Source organism: Mycetomoellerius zeteki, unplaced genomic scaffold, assembly GCF_001594055.1.
Source record: "Mycetomoellerius zeteki isolate Tzet28-1 unplaced genomic scaffold, Tzet1.0 scaffold31, whole genome shotgun sequence".
Classification (NCBI taxonomy): Eukaryota; Metazoa; Arthropoda; class Insecta; order Hymenoptera; family Formicidae; genus Mycetomoellerius; species Mycetomoellerius zeteki.
This window is the reverse complement of record NW_017257294.1, coordinates 2,965,460-2,981,096: the sequence shown is the minus strand read 5'-3', so window position 1 is coordinate 2,981,096 and position 15,637 is coordinate 2,965,460. Positions and strand designations below refer to the sequence as shown.

Below are 15,637 nucleotides of genomic sequence, written 5' to 3'. Positions count from 1 at the left end.
AGAGAGATGATGCACGTGCGCCCCGGTAAATAGAGACCAAAATAGGGGATGGAGGGGAACAGAAAGTCTAAAGGGAAGGAGATGGTTTGCGCTTCCATGAGAGCGACCAGACTTCAGACAGTCGGGTAGATGTACCCAGGAGGCTATTAACCGTTCGCAAACAATGATCTAGAAGCGGAAGTGGCTGCGCTCTCTCCGCCACACCATCTTATCAGAATTCCAGTCTAGGAAACGAAGACGGAGACATGGAGCAAGAAGGGCGCAAATACACAATGAAAGGAGCTATATTTGGAGACAAGGGACAGAAAGGGGAGAATTTGTCCTCTTTTGAGAATTCCCTTAATTGAATGGTTTGTGCAACGAGATGCCGTATTCGGCGGTTAGCACTGTTATAATTCTATATATATAGATGGTACGGATGTTGTGATTATCGTGTAAACGAAAACATTGCCCGCGGCAGTTAGTTAATTGTTTACATACCGGAAAAGGTTCTTGGACCTAGACTTGCGATAATATTGCAGTTCAGTATTCATAGTCGCTTGCACGTCTTTTAATTTCTGCATTATCTTAGCCATTGGATAGTGAATTAATTATCTTCTAATAAAATATTTCTAGGACACAGCACATACACACATATACCAACACACAACATAAAAACGTTAATATGTGGTTCCTGTTTTCAATATGTAGGTATTATATAGGATTATTTCAGTGCAATTTGATTTCTCTGATTATTTTATAACTTTTATGTATGTGGACATATTTCAATATCGAGAAACGTAAATCATGTTGTAGTCGCAAAAGAAAAATGCGGGTGTTATCCTTGACGCAAGAACAAAGGGGGTATTATCACGCTACTGCCTCTTTGATATATCCTGTTTGTTACGTTGCCCGTATTCCTTCTGTACAGTATTTCTTCCACCAGGTGGGCAGATCGCGGAATATCCTTTCCGTTTATACAAAGATTTTTGTAAAGCGTGTCTTCGAATTTTTCTTTTTTTTTTTAATCTGCTATGCACTATTTAATTAAGCGCCAAGTTGTGACTTGTGAAATTTTCCCATTTGTATTCAGAGGTTGAAAATAGGAATTGTCTGAAAACAATTTGCGTTTATCTAACTATCTGCAAATTTACCTCTAGCGCTTGATCAAATAATACTAATACTGAAATTCTTCGAGATACGGTTAAATCACACGAAACTGTTACATGACGCGAGATTCTTTCGTGACCGTCGCCTCACGCTAACGGGAAATGAAAGCATTCCACGGACCGCGAGCGCGGTTGGATCCCGAAATCCGCCTCAAGCCGTGCGTGTATATAATATACGAATTATGAGCCGTTACCAAAAAATTGTACGTAACCGGACGTAGATAGTTATCAAGGTTGAAGAACGCGAGTTAGAATCAGTACGAGTGCGAGATACTTAGGCATATATGCAGAGTGGCAGCTCTCGCGCGTCATTTGGAGGCAAATTTGAGGACGATCGTGTTGAACGCAACGGTTGATCTGTTACTTTCTCACGCGGTAATGGGCAGTTTCTTTCTCTAGTAAAACGATCGGACTACGCTTCCGGTTTTACGACTTCTCGGAAGTGCACAGTTGAATGAACATCGTCACTTCTAACCAGGGTGGATGGATCCTAAATGTGGCAAATTCTCGAGACAGGACAGGGGATACATATATACATATACTCGTATATGTATAGCATTCTGATTTCGCTTCATATTAACAGTCGCCTTGTAAGTACATACGCATGCGGGTGTGTACCGTTATAACAGCGAGGCGGTTGTAATCCTCACAGCTGGCTGCGAGCGCCGTGATTCGGAGGGGAACGGGGAGATAGAGGCTATCGTCGCATTTCATCGATCATCTTTTCAGGGGAATTTTATTTCCGGGAGATTGCGTTTAGAGAACGAGTTATGTGCCGTCGCGGTTTTTCATCGCTTCCCCCGAGGGGTCTAACACGCGAGTGCTCGTTAAATCCCCTTCTTCTGCACGATTCGGTCAAGATGAAAAACCAGTTTGCACTATCGAGGAACACATTTGTGGCAACTTGATTTTTATTTATTTATAATGAATACTTTTGTATAAGATATTCACGATACAAATACGTGTTATTTAATTTTCAAAAAGATTTATTTTTAAATGATACTCTTGATCTGATTGATTGAATACTTGTTTAAAAAAATTTCTTGTCATTTTTTATTATTCATTATTTAGTGTATATAGCAACAAAATTAATACCGCAAAGTACAAGTACTATTTCCATTTATATGCATAGTTATTCTTGAAAACGAAGAGTTAAATTTTCATGTTCGTAATTTGGTTTCTGCACAGTTATCTGACATCGCAATTTGTAACTTTCAAACATGAGCGGTCAAAGTTCCCGGATCGCTTGATCATGCGACTTTTAAAGAGCCAACCTGTTCTGGTGAATGCAGGTGTGTTCCCTTTGTGTGTAAATTTTGCGGCTGCCGCGATATATATCGAGAAACTTATAAAAATAAAAACTCACACTCGTGCGTTAAGTTCTTTTCCGATCGCGCGTGTTGTTGAAATGTGAGCACGCTCGAGCATGCTCTATAATTCCAGATCAATGCCAGATAATCACGGAGAAGCAAAAGTACATGCTTGAGTTGGGTGTAGCACGGTCATGCTTATAAAACGTTTACATGACTAAAATATTATTGAAAAAGATATTTATAATCGACAACTTTTCAGTAGATTATTGAAAAATTATATTGTTATAGCAAAAAAAAAAGAAATAATGAGGTAGAATTTGTTAATGATATTTTCATGATATAATTCAAACAAATGATTAATTTCATTTATTAAGAACGTTTATTTAAAATTTAAATGCATAAAACTGAGTACTGAAATTGTAGAACTTTATTAGTTGATTTAAAATTGTAGATATAATAATGAAATATAATTAAAAAATAATAAAAAATTAATAAAAATCAATAAAAAAGAGATAAATTTTTATTATAGCTTTAATAGAGAAGCAATGGTAATAAGTTTAATAGAACCAATCATATATAACATTAATAAAACTTTTTTTTTATAAATATCTAGAGTAAGTGCCATCCAGTCAATTAGTGGATTACACAGCAACATGTATGCGCAACAGTCACCATTGCATCGATAATGTATCGTTGATGATGTATAATGTAATCATTTACTATCTCCTACAGTTCGGTGACAGTCGAAGCCAATGGTAGCCGCATTAACAAGCATACATCATACGAGTTCTAATTGACACGTTAATTTTCTAGTAGAGATTTCTCCGTAGAGATTTTAATGTCAACGTTAAAAACGTATCATAGAACAAAATAGAAGGAAATAGATTTGAATAACAGTTCTTGAGACACGGCTTCTTCTGCTAAGAGAAGAAAATTAGGGAAGTAAATTACCGTAATGAAAACTTTATATATGCATAAGAATTTCTTTGTCTCTTGAAACTATTTTAATTATTCCTAAGTAAGCAAATGGATATCTCGTTCACTGGTACAGCTCGTTTCCTTGGTAACTTTATTGCCACTCGCTGTCATTCGTTTACGAAAACTCATTACCATCCTGACTACGGCAAAACTTCATTGATTATCCACTATCTTCAGTATGGCATCCCGGAAATGTGCAGTCAATCTCGTGCTGATAGATATCTGACGGATATAGGGAATTGAGGTATACTTTGACGGATTTATTGGTATATGGAGAGAGCCCATGCGAAAAGTTGTCGTTTGAGCTAGATGCTCGTTAAGTTGAGTTTCCACAAATAGGCGAACGCGACCGGAGATGCGCTTAGCGTTCATCAATCGCGTTCGCGTCATCTCGTAAAATATATGCTTTACGAACAGTCCGTTATGCAGAAGCGCGATACTCGGGTACAGCTGGTCGTTATTCCTTTTGTACGATTTTCATTATAATGAGACCTGAACGCACGGCTCGGCTCATCTCGTCTCGTCTCGCAGCTGCGTTAATTTTGCATCCGGTCAAGGACAAGTTTATGTGAGATCGATATCCCTCATCTTTTCTTTGTACGTACCATATCATTTGGTACAGAAGAAAGTAATGTCATTAGCGGTTGACAGTGGCTTGTTATGTGCGCCGCGTTAATATCCTCTTGTGACGTCGGACTTATCGACGGCTTGCTGTCGCGACGAACGTCGCGTCGAAATTATTCACTCGTTAATATTTCATCGTTCGTTCGATTAACGTCAAAACCGTAACGTGCGCGATGTGCTCAGTTTTCCCGGTGATTTATTGCTCGGTCACGGATGAGAAAATTCGTGCGTGTCGCGCTGGCAATCGAGGGCGAGTACACTAAAGAAACGAAATCTCTCTCTTTCACGCCGACAGCAGGGAAAATGGTGTGCGTAACACGGGCTATTAAGCATTACGGCGAACTTCTTTATAACGATGTACCGTATCGATAACTGCTGATGGCATGAGAAAAGGTAAACTAAGATTCACTTAAAGTATTTATCGAGATTAGCTTGCTATCCATGCTCGATTGGCTATGGAATTAGAGCGGTATTAGTCTGAGTGCATTACGATTTTTCTTCTCGGTCAAGGCCGTTGCATTTACCTTGGATCTAAAGATTAGCTCAGTATTATTACATTACTAAGTGACCGATATAATCAAAGACTGTAAAAGAAGTTAATAACAGAGTTAACACACTATCGATTATTTACCTGTCGATGAAGAGTTATGTATTATTTAATACGCGCTAATCGCGTAATTTACGACGTTTTATTAAAGATTATTCATCAATCTTGTGTTAATAGTCTGGGACACTTCGTAAATTCATCAAAGAAAGTTATCGTGAAGAATATGACGGTATATTTATATATACTGAAAACTATGATAATCAAATTTGTGTACAATGTGCAGATTGCTATAATAATAGATACAGTTATAAATTAGTATCGATGAGAAGAGAAATAAAATGTGTCACATTTATTTGTCGCGATATACCGAGAGCAATTCCATCTTCTAATGTTGCACGCATCAATAATTCCAAGTTGCCCTGATTCAACAACTGCTCATCGGAATCCGATTCGCTCATTTATCCTAGTAAGACTATCGAAGCGTTTTAAGTAATCAATATCGCACCGAAACGTCAGTACGCGGGTAGGGCGAATCTCATTACCCTTCGCTGCCGAGGCCATTGTGCAGCCGAACTTCATTATCCGCACTAATTATTTCAAAGTTAGTCGAACAGTTCGCCACAATGTAATGGCGAAGGAAACGGTCTCAGCGTCGAGAGAGGTCTTGAGATATAGCGGAGAGAGGAAGATGGTGTGAGAGAAGAGGGAGGTGGGGTGGAACAAGGGGGAGAGTTCTACGCGAAGGAGAACACTGCGCAGAGAACATAATATCGCTTGGTACAAGCCTCTCCTGCCTTTGTTGCCATTCATTAAGGTAATTACAGGAACCGATTTTCCCGCGAATGCCTGGGTGCAAGTAAGAATTGAATACTGTTGCACCACCCGACATAGTATATATAACGTTCTTCGACGCGAGACATTGCTCCAAAACGCGATGAACAACGGGGCGCCTGGGCATGCTCTTAAATTATAACCACTTTGTCAATCACATCGATATATATGATCGATATATATGAGGCGATATATATTGGAATATAATTCTGGAATATCTGATCAAAGAGGTTATATGTTAACGTCAGCTACTAATTTAGCGGAATACGCAACACTGTATACGCTTAGTGAAATATGTACTCTCAGCTTTGTATCATCTAAACATGGGAATCGCATTATCATAAACTTCCTCGTTCGTAAAGACAGCAATTATAGTCATACGTAAGACGTCATGTAAGGTTTTTCTCGCACCGTTTGTAATGCTCCGATCGAATTTACTAACACATTTTGATTTTATTTTAATTTGATATCCTTGTTATACTGAAAATTACAAAAAAGATTTTGCCGAAACATTACAAATTTAATTATATAGATTTGAAAATAATTTTGTTAGATTATCAAAATAACAATGTACAGCACTCAAACTGATTGCAAAGATGTCGAAACTTTTTTCAAACTGTAGGAAACTCAAGCATTGTTCATTATGCTTGAGTTTCCTACATAATTATTTGACAACAAAATTATTTTCAGATCTGTATTTATCTAAATTTTTAGAGAGTTCAACAAACTCGTGTTAAAATTAAATATGAATTTCAATTAATATAAAGATTAATAGCGTTTGTTATTCTTGGAAAATACGTAAAAAATGAAAGCATATGCATTTTTATCAGAATTTACGAGTTAAAATGAAAAGCAATTTGTCAAAATCTGCAAAAGAATTCAAGCAAACATATTATAGCAATCAGAATCTGACATATAATAAACGATATTGAATAACATCCGCGGTAACATATACAACACATATTTTCACACATTGCCAGTGATTTGTACACGATTTTTAGTCCGGCACACACTTTTTGCACCATATAACAATTCCAAGTCCGCGCACTGCGCTTTTTAAGCGTTGTTTTATTAATATGACACTCTGGTGATGAGACTCGAGTGTGTTTTCACAGTGAATGACGTAGGTATTCCCATAGATGTTTCCGATACTAAAATAAATCACACCACAAGAGAAAAATCTTGTGACTTATCGATATAAAATATTACACTCGTGCACATTTCTATTTCCTCCATTTTGTTTTTGAAAGATGCTGCGAAAAAAAGTATTAACAAGAATTCTACCTGATCTTTAATCAAGCGTGCAGTGATAGATGCACTTATCACGTACAAGCTGTTGATTCGAGGGATCGTCCTATTACGATCCTCATTAAGCGGGTCGAAACTTCTATCGGTGCAGGTAAGATTACGCTACTAGTGAAAACCGTTAACTTCTTTATGCAATACCGTTTCTACTCGCGCAGAATTCTACTCGATGTTCACGATAGAAAGGTTATGATATATATATATATATAAAACTTGTTGCTATCCCTGTTCATTCATCAATTATACATCACGCACAGCTCGATCGACACTATGAACATTCTTCTTGTATGTAAAAAAAACAGAATGACGAGAACAGTGAGACATAACAAGCATCCTTTCGCCTTCTTAACGTTTCACGTTGAAAGGAGAATTCCAAAAGCAATCTTCGATTCAATTATGTCAGAAGTTAACCTCACTGAAAACCGCGTTTCTACCGTAATCCTACGTTTGCTCAGAAACGGAAGAGGCCTTATGAAAGCGGCATCATAATTTCATTTCATTTTTCCGTAATGTCGAGGAAGAGAAAATTGTAGGACGTCCTAGCAACGGAGTGCGGCCGACGCCACCAACCCGCTCTGCACGACTGCGATTACGCAACGACATTTGCACGCTGATTCGATTAATTATTATTCCAGATCGCCATCGAGGGCGGAAGATCGGAATTTCTCTCGAGTGCGCGAAACCACCGAGACGGAAAATTGTTTTTCCGCGATCCACCGTACGTAGCCGCGCGAGGCTATAACTATTGCCGTGGATGGGACTTTATCGATTTCATCGGGAATACAGTGCGCATCGTCAATGGATTGGGGCGTGCACGTCGTCCAGCACCCGGCGAGACGTGAAAACGCGAAATAGAAAAACTCGAGCCCGATCGGTCCAGGGACAAGCGGAATTTTGCGTTTAATTGGAAAAAGAGATGTGCGCAGTCGACAAGGGGCGATGCGATTTTGTATTTTTTCCCCTTTATCTCCAGCCTGTCCAGGTCGACAATCTGATCATCCCCAGTCTCGAATTTCCGGGACCTCTGCGGTCCGATTTTGCGACAGGGAGGAAGACCTCATAAGCGGTATATATTGAAGAAGTTCACTATGCGACGAAATATCCGATCCTGCTCCTTGCACGAAGATGACGCGCAAGATAGATTGTCGCCCATTTTTATTCGCGCTACGTCGCCCTGGTCCCCGCAACAGCGTCCCACCGAGCGGATATCTCGGCGACGTCTACTCCGTAACCCGTTCCGGATGACAGGAAAACGATCAGAATCGGCATCCGGTAGAATCTCGTCCATCTCCGAGACTCATCCGTTGTGGAGAGCCGTGTCGAACTTTACGATTTCACTGATATACGAGCCGCTCGGTACAACACTGTTTATCATCCCGCACACCTCAGAAGGGGGCCCAGCGCGCAAGTCGTACTGCTATCCGTAGATGGCTTTTCGTTGGATCACGTACCTGGACGGTTGCGGTGGCAAGCCGCGCCGGTAGAAACCAGGGTAAAATCTGCGGTAGAACGCGGCGGGCCTCGTACGCAGGGAAGTCTCTCTCCTAGGCACTCGAAGAAGCGTTCTCTCTCGCTCCCGCGTGTCCTTGGACTTGAGCCCCGTTCACGGCCACAACCAACACAGAAATGCTGGGATTGCAAGGCGTGCGGCCACTTTTCCTGCCGGTACCACCAGGTGGGGGAATATACCCGGTTGCTGTTGGCAGGTGGAATGCTCAACATCACCGCAATGTACTCACGAATTATTAGTGCGACGGGACGCCCCCGGTGGAGGAGAGGGGGCAGAGGCAAGAAGCCGATGATGGTGGAGGTGGCCATGGCAAAAGGGTGGGGAAAGGGATACAGAAGGAGGAAGGTACGGGGCCCTGCGATTCGGACTATCTACCGTGTGATTTCAAGTACGTTCACCAGCTCCACGCTTCCGCGGTTCCGCAGGACGTATCGTTCAGATTTCTGACCTCGCGCGAAAACTTAAAGCTCTCCGAATCGGACACCACCATTTGTAATATATCTCAAAAATTTTTTTAAAAACTCGAATCAATTTACGTGTTCAACATGAAACGTTTTATTTTGTTTAGTATAATCTAATGAGTATGAATTCGTTATCAACAGAAATTAAGTTATATTGACAAACGTAAAGTTGAATATAGGTTCAGTAGATATATCTTTTCATATAATTTAAATAAAATTTTTCTAACGATATTTTTATGGAATGTATATAATATTCGTCGCTATTTAAAAAGCTAACTAATATACGTGTTAAATTTGTCGAATTAATGCGAAGTGGCGCAGATGACGCTTGTATCCGAATAATCATAAATCAAAATATTCTGTACAATAATTACTTCCGTCTTTATATTATTTTTCGTATTTTTCTCAATACTGCAGATATAGCGCGAAAGAACGAAAGCTGAATTAGGATCGCGTTTCGACTTAACAACCATTATGTAGGTGGACATCTTACTAACTTTATTACTATTAAACGACGCGGTTTGAAGTAGCGGTTTAGCTTTATGACGTAGTAAGATTGCATGCGACATATCAACATGCGTGTGATGAGCGTATAATGGCAATACTTGATGATGAAGCTGCAATGCTCTTTTATTCATCGACTGGGCGATCTGAAATTTCAACTATGCCATTACCCATTCATTATTATCAGCGCTTATACTGTGCTAAAAACGAGATGTTATAATCGTATTCATACTTGTGAATACAAATACGGCATGCATGCTAGTTTGCACACGATAGGTGCACTCGTGCAATGATTCACCGCGATGACAACTCGTTTTTAATAAATAAATCAACTCTTTTATTTATTTCCCGACAGCATGTGGCAATTTATATTTTATGTAGCTATGTCATTATACCGTTTTTTCGCGAGATATTATATGAACTGAAACATTATCTCTATGAATAATAAATTTGTAACTTTATACAATACATTTCGTACGAATCTGCAATAATTATAACGAAAAAATATTAATGCTTTTTAATTTATTGTGTAATATTTTAAGTTTTTTAAGGTAATACAAAAATTTCTTTTACTTTTATTAAATATATGGTTTTTAGTATTGATGTTATCTCATATGAATGTGGAAACAATTAATATAATAATAGTGAAAGACTTATTTTGAAATAAATAAAATACGAGAAAAAAATTAAATTATTACATTTTTTAATCCATTAAAAGTAGAAAATACATAATTTTCTAAATAGACTTTGATATCTCATTTAATTACATTCATTTCCTATGTATAAATGTCGATGGTGAAATAATTTGCGCAATTCTTGATAACGCAATTCATGTTCATATTAGTGAGACACGAGCGCTGTGAGAGAGGAAATGTATAAGCAATTCCCATCCTTTGCAACGCGTCGAATATGTTAATAAGATCTACACTTGGAAAACAACTGAGTATTCCAATTAAACGCACGTTCTCAGAAAGGAACTACCAGGAGGACATTTACTTAACCGGAATACACTGATTATCTCATTTCGATAGTGTAATTGAACAGCACTATCTCACCGCCGATTATCATACTTGAAGATTCATATTACTAAGTTCGCCTAAAGAATGCAGCATTACAGGACGGGCAAATTATTACAGCAACGAACTACTAATGAATACCCATTTAGATTCAACCCACAATTAGCATATTTCTCTTTTTGATGTATAATTGAAGACTACTATCTCAACATAGTTTACACGCGTGTATGCTTGAGAGAGTTATGTCTCAAAAGTGTTCAAAGCTTTCGATAAGGAGCTTTATAAAACTGCATCACATCCTGACCCAATGTTCTTCTACTAATGATGCTTGAATCTTCGTTGAAATGAAAATAAAATTTTCGTAAAAGATATAATATTGTGATTTCTTTATCGCTTACTTTCTTTTATGTCAAATTTACTTTCTGAGCTTAAAGAAATTTTTATTAGAAGTTTTTGCTCGATTTCGAAGAATTTATGCTCAAATCGAATTTGAAAATATGATTTCATTTTCCCTCCATAACTCATACGCCGCTGTTAGTCATCTCTGTTTCGCTCCTAGAGCGATATATAATTAGCCAGCAAACGCAGAATTGTTGCGTTTCCCGCAAAACGCGTATCGCGATACGAGTTAGACCACAGAATCTGACGTCTCCGGCAGCGAGAGACGATTTCATAAATCGCCGTCGACAGATACGATCCCGTTTTTTTCAAATCATGCGAATGCGCCGCATTAAAGCACATTAAAGTGGATGTCGTAAATTCCGGGCTACTTTGCGCTACATTGAGCCACGTAAAACGCTACATCGTACCGCATTGAAACCCAACCCGCGCCTTGGTCGTTGTCTACGCGATTCTCGTTCCTGGTAACTTGCTCGAGAGCTTTTTCGCAGCACGACATCGCTGCCATTGATTCGCGATCCCGCGCGTATCTGTGATTCGCCGGTCGTCATCATGCCCATCGTTAATCCCGTAACTTATTGTAATCCAATTGCTAACTCGCTTAGTGGTTCGGTTAATAGTCCAAGAACTGTTCGAGACTGGATGAGTGAGTAAGGAGGAAGTGGGACAACCGGATCATCGTTGAAGTCGCGATCTGTCAGGATATCTATAATGGCAGTTTCAAACAGGAATTTCTCTATTTTTCTCTCTCTCTTTAGATTTTATCCAGTGAATAGCAAATTGCCATTCGTACAAATATTGATTTTTAATCCAAAACTCTGAAGCTTGTTTTCGAAGTTTGTACGCTTTGTAAGTGAAAATATAGACATTTTTTATCTTTTTAAATAGACAGGTACGTAGGTAGATACAAGATATACTAAAAGAATTATTACGAAAAGAAGATGATAATTTAACTATAAAAAGTTTATTATTTCTTATATATTTATACATTATATATATATATATATATATACATAATTAAGTTACTTTTCTTTGTAAGACTTTCTTTATTTTTTAAATTCAAATTTATTCAAGTAGGCAACTCACTGCGCTAAATATTAATCTATTAAATATATTGTGTTAAATATTCCAGTTATTTTCCGATTAGAATTAGATAACTCTGAGTTATTTCATGACTGTGGTTATTAAACACGCGTTCGTGTAAAATCTATTTCGAATTAATCTGGATCACTTGAATTGAATGGATTAGTATCATGGGTAAGAACTGCATATCGCGGTTTAATTTTCTCCATATTAAATCTCATCACCGATTTCTATTGAATGAGTACAGGAAACATACAGGAAATGATATTCAGTGAATACCCAGGGCGATAATTTTGCACGACACGGTGTTGGCCATCTTTCACGTGGCGCGTCTTGTTTAACGGATCACGGGTTCTCGCGAGTACTCGTACCCGGCGAATTCTCTTGTTGCAATCAGTGGACCCTGGACGAACTCGTTTAGTTATTTCGCGGTGGGATTAACATATTTGTGGCGCGGGCCCCTCGGGGTACGAACTGTAAATTGGGAAGCGGGTAAGTGTGACACAACGCGTGACGAGCGTGCGCGCCAAGTATTACACGAGCACGTTGGTGTCTACATACATGCATAAATTCCTCCTATGCTCGCATACGAGAGGTGTATCTGGGGATTATGGAACGTGCATTTAGAAATTTGGTGAATCTTCAAAAGCTTGATGTACATAATTTTTCTTTCTAGAGAAGACGATAAACTAAAACGTAGATATATAAAACAACTTTTGTAGCACCCTACACAAATAAATTTTGATTTTTCAAAAATTTTCGAACCGTTATTTAACGAATGTACGTATAGATCGTGGTAAACCGATATCTCAAATAAAAAATGGATAATCCAGTAAAAAAATACGTACATGTAAACGAAAAATTTGCAAAGCTGGATTTTTCAAAGTCCGGGAAGTTCGTAGTCGGCTTTCAGTATACGCATACATCAATTTCCCGTATTATATTCATCCTGATCGTTATTGCACGCAACAAAACGAGTTCAGTCATGTCTTATACACTACAATATCTTAATGTCACAAAATCAAGATTTATTTGGTAAGGATAATAAGGTAATTCAGCGTTCTAAGATTTAATATTATAATCAGCCATGTGAAATGGATTATATCTCATGTTTCTAATCAGCATAAAATATACGGCGAAGTTAAATTAACTGATACACGATGCCCGTTACATTTCTTGTGGGTGTTGGGAGGCACGGATAAGTAAACGACAATGATTTGCTTTAGATTTTGCTCTTCCTCGTCTAATCGTTTATTAGATGTTCTGAGAACTATATAGTTGGTATAGTCAGAATTATGTCATTTCAAATGCCGGAAACCAAACTCCTTATGCCACGTGAGATGATATAACACTATTCTTTAAATTGATTATATATAATTATGATTTTATCATAATTTATAAATTCTTAGTATTATGAACTTAATACTAGGAAGAGTTTTGAAATGATATTCTCTTAGATAAAAATAATACAGTTTTTATATTATACGAAAGAATGCATTCCTATTTCATAAATATGCTCCTTTTCTAGTAGTATAACGTTGGAACATGGCAGAGTCGTTATTAAGTCTTAAAAGTGATCTTTGTTAGAAAGATTCGTTTTGTAATAATATAACATGATAATATCCTGCGTATCAAATTTTTTAAATAATTTTCATCATGCATTTTATGAATAAGTAATACTGCATTCTGTAAAAAAAAAGCTTATTTTTCCTTTTTTTTTACAAGAAAATTTTGTGTATTTATTCGAAAATTCCACTTCAATATGTTAGTATATTGTTGTATTTTTTCGCGTTGCAATTTATATTTACCACATATTGAGCACAGTGTAGCATGTTATCAATTTATATGTTCTTGTTTTCGTCAATTTTATTATGTAAATAATATACAACCGCATAACGAATGCTGTTATTAAATAATATTTAATACTTTATGAAAAATCTATATTCGATGAAGTGAAATTAACTACTTTTACAGTCGGTGTGTAAAAAGATCATCAAAGGGACAGACATTAAATCAGTCAAATCGCAAAGCGTTATCGATAAATTATTACAGTAGATTCAAACCAAATAGTTAGATTATCAACCGAAATCCAATTTTCGCATATTTTGCACTTTATGGTAACTATGTAATGAGTCTTATCGGATGCGCATATACGTAACTGACAATAAAGTGAAATTTAAGAGCTTGTGTGAACGTGGTATCTATTTCGGATAACCCAAACAGGGTATTAAACTGCTGACGGGCGCTATATTCGCCCTGCTTCTGGTTGTCAAGCAATGGGATAGATACAGCGATTAACCACTGGAGGGACGATAGACGCAATGAGATGTCAGAGGGTGTGTGCAGCGGCATGCCATTAATGCACTCCAATGACTGCTTATCGGTTATCAGTATCATAAGTGGTATCTATATTTAAGCAATCCTGTTTGCGAGATGTTTATATTTTCTAAGATATCTCTGAGAGAACCAGTTGATCCACAGATATATATGTTCAGTCTCCTTTTTAAGCTTAGATATTTATCTCACGCTATTCCGATTTTTTTTAATAAAATGAATAAATAACATGCTTATGCTTCACATAGATATGTTATATTTGTCATTTCGATTTAATCACTGATTTATACGCGATTGCAAAGAGAAATACGGAGTAATTTTACGAATCAGTTGTATACCAGTTTATTATAACGAATGGTAAAAGCTATAAAAAAAAAGTTCTGATTCCAAACTCTCTCTCAATACGTCCCTTTTTAAAAATTAAACGTTTTCCCTGTCACACCTGTTTGCGCGAAATTCAAATCTGGCTCCAACCGATAATTACTTGTTTCATCGGAAAACAACGTTTGTTACCAAGGCTTTTCAAAAGGGTAGTGTTTATAAAATCATTAAATTTCATCTAACTGTCAATCTCTCTGTTCCATCAATCTACTGATACATATAGTGAACCGTCAGATACTGTGTACTTGTCGCTCCCATTGTGACGCTCGGACTGCAATATTGATTCGTTGCAGTGTCCCAACGATTCTCGTTTTTGTACAGATGTATTTGATGTAACATTGAATGGCCGTATTTGCGTAGCAGAGGTGAACAGCGTGTTTTACGTGTGTAATTGTTCAAAGCCACGGAATCAAGAAACTTGCGGTAGTAAAGAGCTCACAAATATTTCGCAAAAGGAATCATGCTCATTCTCTCTCTCTTTCTCTCTCTCTCTCTCTTTCTTTTTTGAGTGCATACCAACATGTAATGCTCTCAACTATTCCCGAGTGAAAACGCAATATGAAATCAGACGAGAAAAACAGGCTTTATTCACGACGGATTAATCAAGATATACATACATTTAATATAATCTCTTCAATGAATATTAATTAAGCGTTAAATCAATATTGAATTGAGATATTATTATTGATACGCTAAGATTCTGTCTGACTGCATCGAGATATGAGAAAAGCGAGTTATGCCATGTCAGGTTTTCATCGCTCTTTAAAAGGAAGCGTTTATCCGCTTATGTATAAATGCACAATGCATAGTGGTTCCTTTAGATAGGCCATAAGCTCTGAATGTTTTAGCGTAAAGTAGCTCTTATCCTCTCCTACGTACTTTCATAGCAGTGTCGAGCCAACTGGATGCAAGGTTCCGGCTGCGTGGGCCGCGTAACGCTCGTTGATGGCACTTGCAAAGTAATTCTTGTTCATTATCGATTGGTCGGCTCGCTCAAACGGTTTCGGTTCGCACACGTCCGGATAGGTTTTTGACGCCTGTCAAACGTGCGAATGTACATGCTTATGCCGCGAGCACAGTGCCTTCGTAGCTCGTCACAAAGCTGCTGTTTATGAGTAATTACACGTTTACTGGCGTTCTCGATAAATTACCTCGCCGGTAGCCAGTAACTTTACGACAGGTGAAAAGCGATTAATGGCCGTG

General features: G+C 37.8%; 2 protein-coding genes across 3 annotated transcripts in view; one reads left to right on the top strand and one right to left on the bottom strand.

Moving 5' to 3' along the window:
- Nucleotides 1-15,637, bottom strand: part of neo (ZP and PAN domain-containing protein neyo) — a 284,314-nt gene that overhangs the window by 162,624 nt on the left and 106,053 nt on the right. The window contains exon 1 of one of the 2 annotated variants that reach the window (XM_018451275.1): nucleotides 8,198-8,356. The exons of the other annotated variant lie outside the window; for it this stretch is intronic. The gene's annotated coding sequence lies outside the window, so the exon portion shown is untranslated. Of the gene's footprint in view, nucleotides 1-8,197; nucleotides 8,357-15,637 lie in introns of those variants that run through there. 2 annotated transcript variants of the gene reach the window in all.
- Atg16 (Autophagy-related 16) overlaps nucleotides 1-15,637 on the top strand; it is a 404,014-nt gene that overhangs the window by 336,891 nt on the left and 51,486 nt on the right. The window lies entirely within an intron of this gene.